Source organism: Bos indicus x Bos taurus, chromosome 15, assembly GCF_003369695.1.
Source record: "Bos indicus x Bos taurus breed Angus x Brahman F1 hybrid chromosome 15, Bos_hybrid_MaternalHap_v2.0, whole genome shotgun sequence".
Classification (NCBI taxonomy): Eukaryota; Metazoa; Chordata; class Mammalia; order Artiodactyla; family Bovidae; genus Bos; species Bos indicus x Bos taurus.
The window spans coordinates 61021405-61038338 of record NC_040090.1 but is presented as its reverse complement, the minus strand read 5'-3'; the positions used below and the strand labels follow the sequence as shown (position 1 = coordinate 61038338).

Genomic DNA, 16934 nt, shown 5'->3' with positions numbered 1-16934 from the left:
CTATATCTGCTTTCTTTTAGCTTCCATTTGCATGGGATATCATTTACTATCCCTTAACATTCTTTCTGTGTATGATCTTAAAGCTGAAGTCTCTTGTATACAATTGGGTCTGTTTTTTAATCCATTCAGTCACTATATGTCTTTTGATTAGAGAATATGGTCCATTGACATTTAAAGTAATTATTGATGGATATAGATTTACTATTGATATTTTGTTAATTATTTTCTGGTAAGATTTCTCGTGAAGAAGTTTCTTTCCCACTTTCTGTCTTCTTTTGTGATTTGCTGATTTCCTATAATGGTACATTTTGACTCATTTTTCTTTCTCTTTTGCATATCTACTATAGGCTTTTGCTTTGTGGCTACCCTGAGGCTTGTTAAAACATCTTGTATTTATAACAGTGTACTTTAATCTGATAGTAATTTAACTTTGTTAGCACACAAAACTGTTTCCTTTTATATACTCCCCTTTACATATCTTATGTCTTTCATGTCAAAATTTACATCTGTGTATATTACATATTCATTAACAAATTATTGTAGTATTAGTAGAGTTTTCTTGGAAATTGAAGATGAAGATGAGTTTTATATCCAGGTGATACAGTGTAAAACAACAAGAGCACACAAAAGAGAATTGGGTGGTCCATGAACTGAGGAAGCAGGTACTTGGCTCCAAAGCTGACCGTGAGAACCTAAGATACCCTGCCCTGCCCCACCATTAGGAATCCTGGGAAAGCAGAAAGGGGTTTAGGAATACGAGCTGATTTTATCTGGGCATTCCCAGTTAAATTGGGTATACAATAAAGGTAATTGTAATTAAATGTCAATGTTATGATGTATTAAGTGTTTACCTCTACTCACTAGACTCACAAGTATCAGAGTTGTGTGTGTCCTGTTTTTAGCAGGTAATCAACTATTAATACTATTCATTGGATGGAGAATGGATGGATGGATGGATATTACAACATTAAGTATTCAAATATATACATTTATATTTTACATTTATATACATTTACATATATATACATTTTACATTTATATACATTTACATATATACAGACATTTACATTTATATATACATATACATTTGTATATGTATATATTTATATATATATGTACTTGTATATGTATGTATTTATATATGTATTTGTATACATATATATGTGTATACATACATATACATTTACATTTATATACATTTACATATATATACATTTTACATTTATATGCATTTACATTTTACATTTATATACATTTACATTTTACGTTTATATATATAATTTATAGATATTTAAATATGTATTTAAATATATACATACCTTGCTTTATTGTGCTTTTCAGATGTTGTGTCCCTGACAAATTGAACACTTATGACAATCCTGAGTCAAGCAAGTATATTAATGCCATTTTTCCAAAAGCATTTGTTCCCTTCCCATCTTTGTGTTATGTTTTGGTAGTTCTCCCAATATTTAAGACTTTTTAATAATCAGTATTTTTTTATGATGATCTGTGACCAGTGATCTTTGATGTTATTACTACAACTCACTGAAGTGTCAGATAATGGTTAGCATATTTTTGGCAATAAAGTATTTTTAAATTCAAGCATGTACATGTTTTTTAGACATAATGTTATTGTGTATTTAACGAACTACAGTGTAGCATAAACATAACTTTTATATGCACTGGGGAACCAAAAATTGTATGATTTGCTGAGATAATTGTTTTATTGCAGTAGTTTGGAACCAAGACTGCAATATCTCTTAGGAATGCCTGCATTCACTAGGAGAGACAGTAGAGAAGATGGTGTAGAAGTGGTTAAGAGCTATTTGGGAGGATGTGAAAGTGAAAATGAAATTTGTTCAGTTGTGTCTGACTATTTGCGACCCCATAGACTATACAGTCCATGGAATTCTCCAGGCCAGAATAGTGGAGTGGGTAGCCTTTCCCTTCTCCAGGGAATCTTCCCAACCCAGGGATCGAACCCAGGTCTCCGACATTGCAGGTGGATTCTTGACCAGCTAAGCCACAAGGGAAGCCCAAGAATACTGGAGTGGGTAGCCATCCCTTCTCCAGAGGATCTTCCCAACCCAGGAATTGAACTGGGGTCTCCTGTATTGCAGATGGATTCTTTATCAACTGACCTGTGAGGATATGGGGGAGAATACTAAAGATTTTTTTCTGGCCCCAAGACTTCCTGATATGTGGGCAGTAGATTCTGGCAGGTATTCTAGTATGGATGTGGGATGAAAGTGGAACTGGGGCCCTCCAGTTGCAAAAAGATGTCATTTTCCTGTGTCCCTTTCAGAGAAGTGGGGAGTTACATTGTCCTATGTTTCAAGTATGTAAGTGGACACTTTACAATGAAATTCCTGGGCATTTGAAATCTCATTCTAAAATTCAGGGTCCTTTTAAAAACTAATTAATACTAGCTACATTTTTAGAGGTCCAGTTTGTGGAAAGCAAACTGCTAAGCATTTCACATGGACTAGCTCACTTATTTTGCACAACAGAAGTCCTAAGGGTAGATGAGATTACTGCTACTCAACAAACAAGGAAGCTGGGACTCAACATGGCTTAGTAATTTGCCCAAGATCATCAGATGACAAGACTGGATCAGATCTGTCTGGCTTTCAGCCCATGCTCCTCACCACTTAAGGATTCCCAGGTCTTTCCCTAGCATCCTTTACTTTATCTCGTATTTGCTCAGACAGCACATGCTACCCTCTGCTCATGGGCAGGGGAAGGGTGATAAGCCACTGGCTCAGACACAGGGTCTGGACAAACCTCTGAGCATGTCTCATGCTTGACAGGTAAGTGCAAACCCTTGCAGGATCCCTGATGTTGGGAGGAAGGCTGTGCTCACTGTAGGCCCTGGAGCAATGGAGCAGATTCACCTGGAGGGTGTGCTCTGAACTAGAGGCTGCGGCTCCATTCTTCATAGTCCCTCTAACTGGCAAAAGGCCAGAAAGTTGGGGGTCAATTTCCCAGCTCAGTCATTTCTGGAAACCTTCTAGGTTTAAAATTGCTGACAGATAGCTAACTACGTCTCCCAGGCTTTCTGCACCATTGTGCTTCCATGAAACCTGTTAACCTCTCTTCTCGCTTTGATCAAAGTCCTCTGAGGTGCAGGAGAGGAAGGGGAGGAGAAAAGTCTGGATTCCAGGGCTGAGACTGTTTGGAAAGTAGCCAGCTCTGCCTGCTGAGTGAGGGGAAGTCAGCATGCACGCCCCGCCTCAAAGCCCTGGGATCGGGGTAGGAGGTGGGGAGCTGCAGCTGAGCACTGACCATGGATGTCTCTCCAGCTCCAGCATCCAGCCCTGGCCCTGCCCTGCAGGTCCTGCTCAGAGGGATGGACCTGGGATCAGCAGGGTCTATGGGACTGCTCGGTAAGGCCCACGCTGCCGAAAGTTTGCACACTGACAAATCTGCTCAGCCCAACAGCACCACAGGTGGGTTTCTGCTGGAAGTCTGCCGGTAGGTATCTAGAAGGTTTGCCCAGGGACCTGGGGCTCTGGAGACTTCCAGAGCCAGCCAAGGGAAAGGAATGATTGGAGCTGGCTCCCTTAGGAGACATAAAAACCTCTCCAGCTGTTGGATTGTACAAATTTAGAAAAAGAGGAGGCAAGGGAACTCATTAAAGAAGGATGTTGGGGGATACAAGAGAAAAAAGTGGCCTGTGGGAGCCTTGAGTCAGTAGATTAGAGTCTAATGCAGAAGAGACAAGTCATTTCCCCTCTATTTCTGATGGGGTGTGGGGTTGTTCTCCTCCTAAGTCTGCTCCCTTCTGACATGGGGCATAGTTAAAAGTCTGCTTGCCAGGACCCTGGGACACCAACAGACACTGCTTCAGCTCCATAGTCCCTCAGCGGCCCAAGGCATCCATGCTGGGATGTGCAGTGTTCTCAGGAAATCTAGAGTTGTCATCAGTCAGGGTCCTCCAGAACACAGCCTGAGCTGGGGTGAGAATCCAATCTCTGTGCTCCTAAAACACATCCAGCAAAAAAAGAGGTTCCTACTGGGTTGGTTTGTCATCATCCAACGTTCCATTTAATCCAGCTGTACCACTGCCGTATAGGTACCAAAGGAAATGAAATCAGGATTTTCACTACCCTGTTCCTTGCAGAATTATTTACAACAGCCTAGACAGGGACACAGCCGCACAACCTAGGTGTACATTGATGGGTGAATGGATGAAAAAATTGCCCTATATGTATGGAATTCAACTTTCAAAAAGAACAAAATACCACCAATTGCATCTACATGAGTCAATTGGAGGATATTATGCTAAGTGAAGTAAGCCAGACACAGAAAGACAAATACTACAGGATCTTACTTGCATGTGGAACCCAAAAGAGTGAAATTCATAGAAACAGAGAGTAGAGTGGTAGTTACCAGGGGCAGGCAGCCGGGAGGAAATGAGCAGATGTCGGAGTACAGAGTTTCAGTCGAGTAGGTCGAATGTGGTCTGGAGATCTACCACATAGCAATGTGACCAATAGGTAACAGTACTGTATTGTATACTTGAAATTTGCCAAGAGAGTAAAATGTAAGTGTTCTCATCACACACACACGCAGAATGGTAACTGTGAGATGATGGATATGTTCCTTAGCTTGACTGGGGTGATCATTTTACAATGTATATGTACATTAAACATCACATTGTACATCTTAAATATATACAGGTGTTATTTTTCAAAAATAAATTAAAAACAATAGAGACAAATTAAAAACAAGACCCAACATCTGCCCACCCAACTCCCCACCCCCACCCCGCCCCCTGCCAACGTCTCTAGGCCAATCATCTCTGGCTCCAGCACAAGATCCTGGTCTGATTGGCTGTGGCCAGGCTTCCTGTGTGCACTTAGGCACAAGTCCCAGAAATGTTATGCACAAAGACTCCCCTGGGTCACCCCTCAGAAGCAGACAGGTCCTGGACACACCCCCTTCCTCCCCCACCCTGCCCCCCCCAGATAACCTGTACACTAGGATCTGAATCCTCTCTGGGAGATGCTGCTCGTCTCCAGGCCACCACGTCTCATCCTGCAGGGTCCTGCTGTCTCCAGGACAGAAACTGCAAAGACAACTTTTATTTCATTTCTTCCTGCCACCCGCTTACTTCCATCCACATCCCTGGGGCACCTGCCCCAGGGGCTGAGACCAACTTGGTCTCACCCACACACACACACTTATTATAAAACCATATTTGAAGGAAAAAATATCTTGATCCAACTCCAGGCATCTTCAAAGAACATACAGCCCGGTGAGGCACTAAGCTGCCTCTTAATTGCTCCAAAGGAATGTTTTCAAGCTCCAGGCCCATCAGTGCTTTCTGTAATTCTGCAATCTCTGCTTTCAGCCCACGCTTGTGGATACAACCCAGAAAGTTCTCACTCCTTTGGGGAGCTCTCTGCCACACTGTTACTTGCGTTTGTTCATTTCTTGCACCAAATTAATGACACCTTCCTGAAGCAGAGACATGACTCAACCTCAGGAAAGCAGCCAGGGGTTTTCAGAACCACAAGGACTGTTTCACTTGTGTTCTTCTCCAGCTCTGACCTGGGTCAGAGATAAAGGCGCTAAAGCTCTTTTTTTTTTTTCCCTTTTGAAGTGAAGGTGGAGAAGTGGGGGAGGGGAGCACAGTCTCACCTGCCCCCCAGGCACCTTCATAGCCATCCGTGCCAAGAGACTCCAGAGAGTGAACGTCAGCTCACCCACCCTGCCACCTGCCCCCAAAGGCCTGACTGCGGTCTGGCCACAGGGTTCCTGGGGAAGTTCAGGCTGACAGGGAGGGAGAGGTCCAAAACCCTGGAAACACTGACCTCAGAGTCAGAGACCGGCTGTGGTGCAGGCCGCATGGCCTGGGTGAATGTCTCACTCCCTCTGAGCCCCATCTCCTGATTTATAAAGTGGGACCACCACGCTCACCATATAGGACCTCTTAGAAGGTTCTGGTTGGCAGCTCCACAGCACATCCCTAAGGTGTTTGGGGCAAGGGTACTGCAGCTCTCATCCCTCAGTTTTATGTAGTATCTGATACCAACCAGGGTTCTTGGCCTTCCCCAGCCAAAAGAATTGACTAGAGTTCAGGCAAGCAAATCAGGCGAGGCTTTGTTGGGGCCCTTGCTGCAGCAAGTGGGGGACAGAGAACAAACAGGTCCCCTTGCTCGCGGAGGGAAAGCATGCTTGCTCCTTATATGGGGTCAGGGTAAGTGCGTGTCCAGGGGTAGGATTGGAGAGGTGGCTTAGGTGGGTTCCTCACCTCTCTGGTGGCTTCCCTGGTGGCTCAGAAGATAAAGAATCTGCCTGCAATGCAGGAGACTCAGGTTTGATCCCTGGATTGGGAAGATGCCCTGGAGAAGGAAATGGCTACCCACTCTAGTATTCTTGCCTGGAGAATCCCATGGACAGAGGGGCCTGGCGGGCTACAGTCCATGGGGCTGCAAAGAGTCAGACACAACTGAGCTACTAACACTTTCACTGGTGGTACTGAGTCCAGGGGGCGTGCTCAGTACTCTGCTTTTGCTCCCAGGACCCTGTTTTTGCTCCAGGATCTTAAGTGGCAGTTGGGTTTTTTTGGTCTCTGTATTCTTTGTCCAGAATTTGTCCCAATCGCCCATGCATGCCATTGTTTTTAGCCCCATATAGTTTCTTGGTATTTTGTTGCTTGAGGAGGGGTATGTCCAGGCGGGAGCATTGCAGCAAAGGGCCTGAGGACTCAGCCTGTCTCAGTACCTACCTAGGTTGGGAGGAGAAAGCCCATGTGGATCATTCTGGAAGCCTGGCTTTTCCTATTCAGGCCCTGGAGAGGGTGCGTGGTCTCTGCCTAAATCCAGAAGCTGTGCTGGAGGAACAGGAAGGAGGGCCCAGCCTTCTCCACCCTTAGCAGCCATTTCTGCTGTTCTGAAAGGCCAGTGGTACAAGTCACAGCATTTCGGGGACATGTGGATTCCTGGGGCTCAGGGCTGACCTGGGAGACAATGAGTGGAAGGCATGGTGTCTCAGAAGAGTGATGATGTTAACCTCTGAGGTAGATTTTGTTCTCAAGGCGAGGGTTTAAAAAAAGAAGGGACACGCTGCAGTACATGAGGGGCCCCCTGCCTTACCTCAGCGTGGACTGTGGGTCTCACCTTTCCTCCAGCTATCTCAGGTAGGCTTGTCCCTGAAGATTTTAAGTCCACAGGACAGGGTATGGGCCTTTCCTGTGTCCCCTGAGCCCTGCCATTCCCTCCACAGCTCCAGGCTGGGCCCTTCCTATCTCCTCTGGGTTAAAACTATCCACAAAGGGCCAGGTGTCTCACTCGGACAGTTCTAGGACCATCTATGAACTATACTCTGAAAGCCTGCCCTATGGCCTGCCAAGTAAATTTAGTTTAAAAATAACTCCTTACAGCTCTGGTTGACAGTAATTTGTGGCATTAAGATGGTGTCAGAGACAATTTTATGAAAGTGGATGTTGTCCTCGGTGATTGTATTTCCTGAAAGATGAGCAGATAACTCACCACAGGACATTCCATTAGCCTGCGTTCCCCTCCCCCAAGGCAAACACAATAGACCCCGCTTTTTCTCCAAGATGGGTCTCATTTCCAGAGCTGACAGAACCCTTCTCGCTGGGCCTGAAGATCAAAATGTGTGTCCAACTGGGATGAAGATGACACAGACCCAAGTTCTCCTTACACTAAGCTTGCTGTTCCTACAAAGCACACCCCAGGTCATCAGCCAGGAGGCCCTTTCCAAGTTCCCGAGAGCTACTGCCAAGAATTTCCCCTCAGCTGGCTCTCACCCTCAGCGAGCTCTGAATCAATTAGGGCTTCTGTAGCACTAACTGACTTGAGGAAAACCTAACTAGCTTAAGGAAGAAGGAAATGTTTTGGCTCGTATGATGAGGAAGTCTAAGGTGAGGACCAGCTTTAGGCACAGTTTGACATAAGGTCTCAAGATGTCATAAGAACCCAGACCCTTCATCTCTCAGCTGGGAATTATGTCTCTAAGTGTTAGCTTCCTTTCTTAGCAGGTTCTCTTCTCATCTCAACCACATGGTTGCTGCAATTCTAGACTTTGTACCATTGTAACTCCAAATCCACAGAATAAAAAAAAAGTATCTTTTTGGTATGAAAGTCCTGATTTATCCCAGTTGTTCTGTTTAAGCTGTATTCTGATCCCTTAATCAGACACTGGAGAGCAGAGAAGGGGACTCTCTGATGAGCAGGTAAGTGGCCCTGGGTGTGGAGTCACAGCCACGGAAAATCACAAGGAGGAGGGAGAGGGTGGGTGTCTCTGTTGAGGTTGCGTTCGGGGGCATGTAGTAAAAACCCCAGCACAAGGGGTACATTTTTCCCATATAATGAGATGTCCAGCAGCAGCCCAGGAAGGAGCCAAGAGCTCAGGTTCCTTCTAGACCCAACTGCATCAATACCACTGGTGGTTCCCAATCCTTGTGGCTCCAAGAATGGCTTTCTCCAGTCCAGGCATCACAGACACGTACTTCCTGGGTCTAAAGACAAGAAAAAGTCTAGTATGGCTGAGTCTATCCTTTAGTCTGGACAAAAAACCTTCCCTGAAATTTTTTCTTATAATCCACCTGCCAAACTATGAGCACTCCTAGCTTTAGGACAATGTGGGAAGGTTAGTATTTTTACTTGCAAGCAAAACCAAGATTCTGATAATAGAGAAGAAGATAAGAATGGTTGTTTGGCATGTCAACTAACAATATCTGCCATTGTCATCAGCTACATAGTCAAAAACAAAAGATGTACATTAGAGCATTTGTCATCCTCTATGGCCAGTTCTCGGAGAAGGCAATGGCACCGCACTTCAGTACTCTTGCCTGGAGAATCCCAGGGACCGGGGAGCCTGGTGGACTGCCGTCTCTGGGGTCGCACAGAGTCGGACACGACTGAAGCGACTCAGCAGCAGCAGCAGCAGCATGGCCAGTTCTCCTTTCAAAACCAAAAATCTACTTCTTACTTCCTATCTGTAAATAGAAGGATCAGTTCCTGGTCGGTGACTTCGAGCTAAAAATCCCTGGGGTTATTCCCAAAAGTGCCATGAGCCACCTTATCCAGCACCTACAAAAGATGCCACAGCCATTCTTGACAGACGATTTCTTTAAGTCCAAAGAAACTCAGAACTGATGACTATTGCTCGTTAAATGTTTTAAAAAGATACTTTATAATGGAGGTCATTTAAAAATTTTTTTCCAGAGTTACAAATTTGGAGACTTACATTGGAAAATGTATGTGTGCATCCGTATATTTATAGAGATACACTGAGTACAAATCCTTTGCATCGTAACAGAGTGCATTCTCATCCTCTTGGTCCTGGGAACCCTGAGGAAGTGCATTAGGTAGGCAAATTTGAGCTGGGATTATCCTGCGAGAAGAAGCTGGGGTGGGCTGTCTGAGATAGTGGGGGACTAGCATCCGCTTGTCTTCCAGAATAAGGGAAGCCCTCCACACAGCAGCAGATAGAATGGTCGCCTCTTTGGCCATGTGGCCCTGGGGAATATCAGTAGCACAAGTAAAGCAGTGGTGTTGTTTCAAGTTGTTTTAAAGGCCTCAAACTATTAAAGTTCTTTTTTCTCCCACTTTATGGAATCAGAAGTTTACAGAATGTGGGAGCTGGAAAAGAACTTGGTGCTCTTCTGACCCAACCCCTTCATTTTTCATTGGTTCCTTGAGCAAACTTCTTCACGTGACCTCACCATGTAAGAAAACTCTTTACCTACAGAAATCACCCACAAGTCCCTGTGTATTCAGAGATTTAAACCCCAAACTTGACCATGAATTGGATGGAGAGGATGGCTTGGGAAAAGGAGAGAAAAGGACTAAGACATTTGTTTCCACTGGCTATAGTTAGCAACCTCTTTACCAGTTGGAATTTTTAAAGCTTTTTATTAATACTCTGTCAGGATTTCACACTTACAGAACAGATGTAGAATTGATCCAAAGAATTCCCATCTACTATTCATCTGAATTCCACACATAGTGATGTTTTACCACACTTGCTTTGGATAGATTTTTTTTCTGAACCATTTAAGTTGCAGATACGGTGCCCCTTCATCCCATCAGTGCGTATTTTCTAAACTTAAGGACATGTTCTTGTAGTAGCATAGGACAATAATAATCAAAATTAGGAAATTAGCATTGTAACAATACTATTAGCTAATTTGCAGATTTTATTCAAATTTTCCCATTATTCTAATAGTGCTCTAAATGGTTGAAGAAAATCCTGGATTGCAGGTTACATTTAGTTGTTGTGATATCTCTTTATAGCCTTGAAGCCTTCCCTCATCTTTCTTGACCTTGGCAGTTTTGATCAATATAGTCCGATTATTTTATAGAGTTTTCTATTAAATTTTAAGACTACTAAAATTCTATCCTTAGCATGAAAGAGGAATGCTGTGACTCCTTTTTTGTGATTAATGCTAATGAACCCAGTCACCAGAGGATTCCCACCTCATTGCAAGGAACAAGTAGAATACTTACAAGGTGTTAACCTGGGTCCCAGCTTGGAGAATATGGGTCTAAAAACACCAATGTTTGAGCAGAGCCCCAACCTTTTCGAGAGATGTGTTCCAGAGGGAAGAAGTCATATTGGCTTCTCACAAGACGCAGGATATCGCTCATTTGCAACAACCAACTGGGGACCTCTTTTTCACTATGGTTGGTTGTCGCAAATGAAGGATTGTTTTGTTTGTTATTCACTCAAACCTAATTAAAACCAAGGTTAGCAGGGCATCTGCCAGCATCCGACGTCTTCCCTCTCGCCTTCCCCGTCCCATCACCAGTCGACATGATTCATTGGCTTTTAGTGCATTAGGCAAATTTGCTATAATTGCGGAGAGGGGAAGGAGCAAGGGGCCCCTGGCACCACCCAGGCGCTACACCATTGCCTTCCTGTAAGTCACACAGACTCCAAGAAAGGGGCTTAAATTGCCTTTATTGATTTGTCAGCCTCTAATAGATCATTTCTCACTGAGCAAAGGACAGGACCCTCAAAGAGAGTTGTCTCTGCTCTTCCGACCTTCATCATGGCTCTTGTCTCAGTGAGAAGGGTGTCTAGGGGGTGAGGGTTAATGACATATTGGAGAGAATTAAAATGCAGACATCAGTCCTCCCAAAGATGCAGCCAAGAGACGGGGCCAGAGAGGCCGGTTTCCACCTCCGACTTCTCTAAACTAGACTTCCTGATCCCAAAGTTGTGTGCAGAGAAGTGACCCTCAGGATTCTAATTTCCTTCCCTGTGAGCTGAGTGTGCTGGGCTCTCATATCCAGCCCTCTGCAGCATCCCCTTTCCTGATATACCTTGGCAGCAGAAGGAAGTGAGTGTAGCCCTGTTACGGAATCCCACGTGGAGGGGCAGCCAGCCAGCAGTTCCCTCGCGCAAGTCCTTAGCTCACATTATACATCCAATAAACATCTTTAAAATTTCTTAAAACCTGACTGTGTGCCCGGGACTTCACTAGATACTTTGCAAGATGGAGCCTTTGAGCTCAAAACACTTTATAGAGACAGAGATGAAAATAACCAACACACAACACAATGTGATACGATCTATGGTGGGATTTGTGCAAAGAAGTGTGAGGCATTGGGAGGGTAGGGACAGAGGGGAGGACTGGCTTAGTCCTCCTCTGTGTCTGGAAGAATGTTCACGAGGCAGACAGACAGGATGGCATTTGCAGCCCACACAGCATAGCTCTTACCCTAGGTATGGCCCTGTTCCATTCAACTTGGCTGGCTGTGTACTGATGCCGCTCCTTCATCTAGATTGTAAACACCACAAGGGCAGGGATCTTGTCAGATTTTGGAGTGTCTTCACAGCACTCAGCCAGGTGCTAATCATACAGGAAGTCCTCAGAGAATCCTGAGTGGATAATGATTTCCTGCAGATGGTACAGCTGTGAGCAACACCTGGCCAGCTGCTGAACAGAGGCATCTCAGGAAACTTGAAAGGAGTCTGGTGGGGGTGGCAAGTGAAGTGCTGAGGGTCAGAGTAAATGTCAACACCACACCTTGGGTATTCCTATAATATTAAAATACCCTTACAATTAAAACACTCTGTGACCTCAAACATGTTCAGTCATATTTTTTTTTCCTATTTCCTAGCAACATTTGCTAGAAAAACTTCCAACACAACAATTATTTGGACAGTTTCTTGGAGTTCACTGTTCATTCTAACAAAATTCTACCTAGGGTTAAAATATGGCACAAACCTCATTGGTTCTAGATGAGAACACATTTAAGTGTCTACACCACCGGTGCGCTGCTCTGCAATGAAGGTGGATCTTTAAGGGAAAAGAAGGAGAAAACAAAAATGAGGGGGAAAAGGGGTGGAGAAGAAGGGGAGAGAGGAGGGGGCAGGAAGTGGGGAAAATGACTGCTTGCAAAGATTTTCTCTGTGTTGGTTCTCGCTTCCTTCAGAGGGCCTTTTGCTGTCAGGAGGCTTGGCTCAGCCTTACGGCTTTTCTTTTCTGCTATCGGTTTTATTTTTTATCTCAGTGGCTCACAATCTTGGCCACCACTCAAGCAGGACCTAGAGAAGACAGAGGCCCCAAGGGTGGCCCCTTTAGAAGTTATGACTGTGGGGCCAGTGCTCCCTTCCTGCCCCCCCCCCCGATACAGGAGGTGGTGCCCAGGTTTTCCCAGATCTGGAGGGCCCCGGAGTAGCGAGGGCCTGGGTGCTCAGCTTGTTACTGCTACTTGCATTCAGAGGTGGAGGGCAAAGCAAGCCTCTCAAAGAGGAAAGCAGTGCTGACCTCAGGGCCACCGCACCCCCCCCCACCCTCCCCCCCTACCCCCCGCCTCCCCCTCCCACCCCACCTCCGAACCGCAGGGAGGCTGTTGGGTGTGGACGCTGGGAGACAGCTGGGGGCAAATTCACAACCGGAGAACATTCTTCAGGATTTTCAACTGTCTTTTTTTACCCCTCCAGCAATGAATAGGGAGAACCCCAGACTGTGGTAAAAATAGCTCATGCTCTTCCTCAAACCTGTCTGGCTTGCGTTTGTGGAAGGCTTGGGGGAAAGAGTCACATTTGAAAATGGAATTTATTTTGAGCCGGTCATGCTGACAGGAGCTCAGTTCTGGGGAGAGAAAGCAGCTTCCCAGCATAGAAACCGGCTTCATCTTTTTTTTCCCCTCTCTCTCTCTCTTTTAACTCCTCCAAAAGTCATGTCTGACTCTTTGCCACCCAGTGGACTGTAGCCCACCAGGCTCCTCCGTCCATGAGTTCTCCAGGCAAGAATACTGGAATGGACTGCCATTACCTTCTCCCAGGGAACTTCCCAACCCCGGGATTGAACCCAGGTCTCCTGTATTGCAGGCAATCTCCTGCATTGCAGACAGATTCTTCACCAACTGAGACACCAGGGAAGCCCCCAAAGTATTCCTTAATATTTTTGTTACAGTGAAAAACTAGATGTAAGGCAGAACAATCATGTGTGTTTGTCTCTACAGGGACCAGGTTTCCCGAGAAGCTTTGAAGAGGCAGAGGTTACATGGATGCAGTGGCCCTGGACAGGGGGTGAGCCAGCCCCATCCCAGCCCTGATCCCGCTGGTGGCGTGGACCAGGCACGAGGTGAACCCATCTACCTGGGATTCCTCATTCCTAACTGGGACCTGGACCTGCCAACCTAGCCAACCTCAAAGGGTTGTTATGGAGATGAAATCAGCCCCATCCGGTGTCCGAAGCTACTTTGTAAACTGTGAAGTGCTGTACACTTGTAAGGCTTTGGTATTAGGAGCTGAAGAAAGCGTCCCACGGCACCAGAAGCGGTCAGCGAGGCTAGAAACACTCCCTTGCATGGGAATGCCACAGGGGTGAGCAGCGAGGAACAGCTGCTAGGCTCTTGTTGGGAGAAAACACCGAGTCATCAGCACAAAGCAGGGAAATAGAACTCTCAGGGAGTCGTGCACCGCCTGTGCCCACAGCCCTTGCAGCTAGCTCGCTCCCCACACCTGGGCCTCTCAGAGACGGGCAGGACACAGGGATGAGCCAATTTTACAGAGAGGTAAACTGAGGCCCTGAATGGGAGAAATCTTCCTTGTGGTCACATGGTCACTTGTCTAGACCAGACCAACCTCTAGCTCCCTCATGATGCCCTGACACCAACAGCCTGACCCATCAGTCTCCAGCCTGGAAAGTCATTGCCTAAGCTCTGAAAGTGGGTTCTGCTCCACAGCAGTGAGCCAGCGCCCTGGAAAGAAAGATGCACACAGCCCTCAGCCTCCCGGCCCCGAGGACCCGGCCTCCTGTCTCACAAGGAGGTGGGCTGAGGCCTGCACCTGCCCTCAACAAGGCTGAGCATCTTTCTGGTTGTTTGGAACCTGCAAATTGAAATTAAAAACAGCTTCAAACCCCCTTCACTCTTAGAGGGGCCAGGAAAACCCCACTGCCTGGAGCCTGTGTAAATCAGAGTGCTGTGAGTAGCTTAGGTACCCCGAACCCTTCCCTCATTCCCAGCAAACCTCCTTGAGGAAGGCCGAGGTTAAGAGCGGTAACAAACCACAGGTCAGCACACAGGTCACTTAGCGCTTGCACACCTCCCCAGAGACACGCAGGACCCTGCAGAGCCCGTGGCAGCCTAAATTCCCAGTCCTGCCCTTGCCTGGGTCACCACAGGGCTGGCCTTCACTGGAGTCCCTTCTCTGCACGACCATGATGTGAATCATTCATTCAGACACACCTCCTGCCCTGAATGCGTGCTCCTTGCAGACTACCCATCAAGGGGTCACCTGGAGGCTGATGGACTTTGAAGTTTTGCTGATACACCTTTTACTTAACTCCAAGAAGAGAACTGAGTAGTTGCAACAGAGATCGTGCGGCCTGTAAAACCTAAGATATTTCTGTCTGGCCCTGTATTGAAAAAGCTTGTCACTTTCACATTATATGATTATCTTATTGAAGTCTAAGGATTACACGGTAAACTAGGTATTATTATCCCTGACTAGAGAGGTAGGAGGATCTGAAGATCAGAGAGTTTCAGTAACTTGCCCAAAGACACACAGTTGTTAACTGACAGAGTCAGGTGCGTCTGCTCCAAAGTCCAGGATTTTTCAAATACCCAATTCTGCCAGTCTATGGACACATCCAATCAATGCTCAGTGTGATAGGGGTGTAGTGAAAGGTCTCATCTTCCTGGACTGGGTGAACCAGATTTAGAATCACATTGTTGACTAACGACTAATTTAGGCCTAGGTCACTCACAGCCTTCCCCTCATCACAAGGAGCTGATCGTAAGACCTACCAGGCTGGGGCACTCAGCTTGTAAAATAAACCTGAAACCCAGAAGAGCCAGGCAGGCCTTGAGCAGCCCCTGGCCAGGCCAGCCAGGGTTACCATGACAACAGAGTCATTTCCATTACAAACCCTGCAACAGGCTTCCAGGAGGTGATTAATGTTTGACCTCTGGGGGTGGGAACTCTGGGGAGGAGGGTGCCTGGCCATATCCCTTCTAGTCTGGTGCAAAGCATAGCTGGGGTACAAATGCTAAAACACTCCATCCCTTGTCACCCTGAGTCCTATAAATCGCCCCAAGAAGCAAGCATCTTATGGAAGTATCTCCCTTCAGCCTTGAGCTGAGGCAGTGAACCTCAGAAACCCAAATGCGGACGAAGGAAAGCAAGAGATACCAAGAAAAGGAGTTTATGACTGTAAACTGATCAGTTCTTGCTGGATAAATGGCACCTGCTCGCTCATCACAGAAAAGGTACAAAAAGAATTCAGTGAGACAAGAAGCAGGTTAAGTACAAGCCTGGGAACCCTATCTCCTTGGAGCTCGGAGACTCAGGAGGAGAGGCTGAGCATGGGTGGGCAGCCAGCCACGGCAGGGACCCCTGTTGTGAATTTTCAGGGCAGGCAACCCAGGGAAGCTGGGATTTCCACCGTCCCCTCACCCACCACCCATGGGTGGGGCCAGCTGCCTGCCAGGCAGAGCCACCCGGGTGGATTTTAGCCCTGGACCTCGAGGCGTCTGCTGTGGGTCTCTCTGGGATCATTCACAGACAGTTTTTCTCTCTGCTGACACTTGGGTGGCTCTGACCGCCCCCGGCGTTGTTCTTGTTTGGCCATTCTCCTGCCGCTGAGTCACTGCCCCTGCAGCCCGGCTGGGGGCGGTCAGGCTCTCGCTGTGTCCTTAAGAGAATCTCAGCGTCTGGCCTGTATCAGTTTCATCCTTTTTGCAGAGACCGTGTGACTCTGGGGTTGAAATGGCAGGTTTCTGTGGGGGAGGAAAGAGAAGGCTCTGGCTGCTCCAAGTCTGTGCAGGCTGCTTTGAAGCAAACCTCAGGAACCGGCTCCCTGCCTGCCTTCTGCCTCCTCCCCTTGGGAACAGTGGAGCAGGGGAGACCCCATTCCCTATGATACCCACCCCAGGCCACCATATCATCCCTGAGCCTTCTCCCAAGGCCAGGCTGAGAGCCTAAACTCCCCAAGCCAAACACCGCTGTGGGTAAGCAGGAACCACACTTCACATCACAGAATCATTTATATAAAAATGCAACTACTTTTGTTCTAGCTAAAATGATTTCTGATTCTGAGTTTCCATTCTCTGACAGGAAATTAACATCATTAATTCCAGGCTCTCATTTTTCACTTTACTGGAGCCTGCCTCTAATCTGGGGAGGGGCTGCCTAGCGCCCTGGCATGGGGTGGGGGAAGGCGGCAATTCCATTCTCAGTGCTTGGCCTCCACCCACACTCCTTGTCCCGACTGGACTGCAGCCCTCGGGCCACATGGGTCATTGCTGGATCCTCCTTATCTCAGTCACACAACCATTCCATGTTCCTAAGCTTTTCTGAGCCACTTGCCGACAGCTGTGAGCAGCAGGCCATGCATTCTGCGTTGTGGGGACCCTCCCCGTATGACTGGACATGCCACAGAAGGGCCTCCTGCTCCCGTACCCGGCGAGGCACCCCAGAACTCTGGAAATTGCTAC

The 16934-nt window shown here is 46.8% G+C and overlaps 1 long non-coding RNA gene across 1 annotated transcript; it reads left to right on the top strand.

Annotated features, from left to right (window-relative positions):
- Window positions 1–1317: 1317 nt before the first annotated feature.
- LOC113905845 lies at window positions 1318–16520 on the top strand. Its single transcript, XR_003514739.1, has 2 exons — window positions 1318–3449; window positions 13455–16520. It is a non-coding gene; the product is annotated as an uncharacterized LOC113905845 (long non-coding RNA).
- The last annotated feature ends 414 nt before the right edge of the window (window positions 16521–16934 follow it).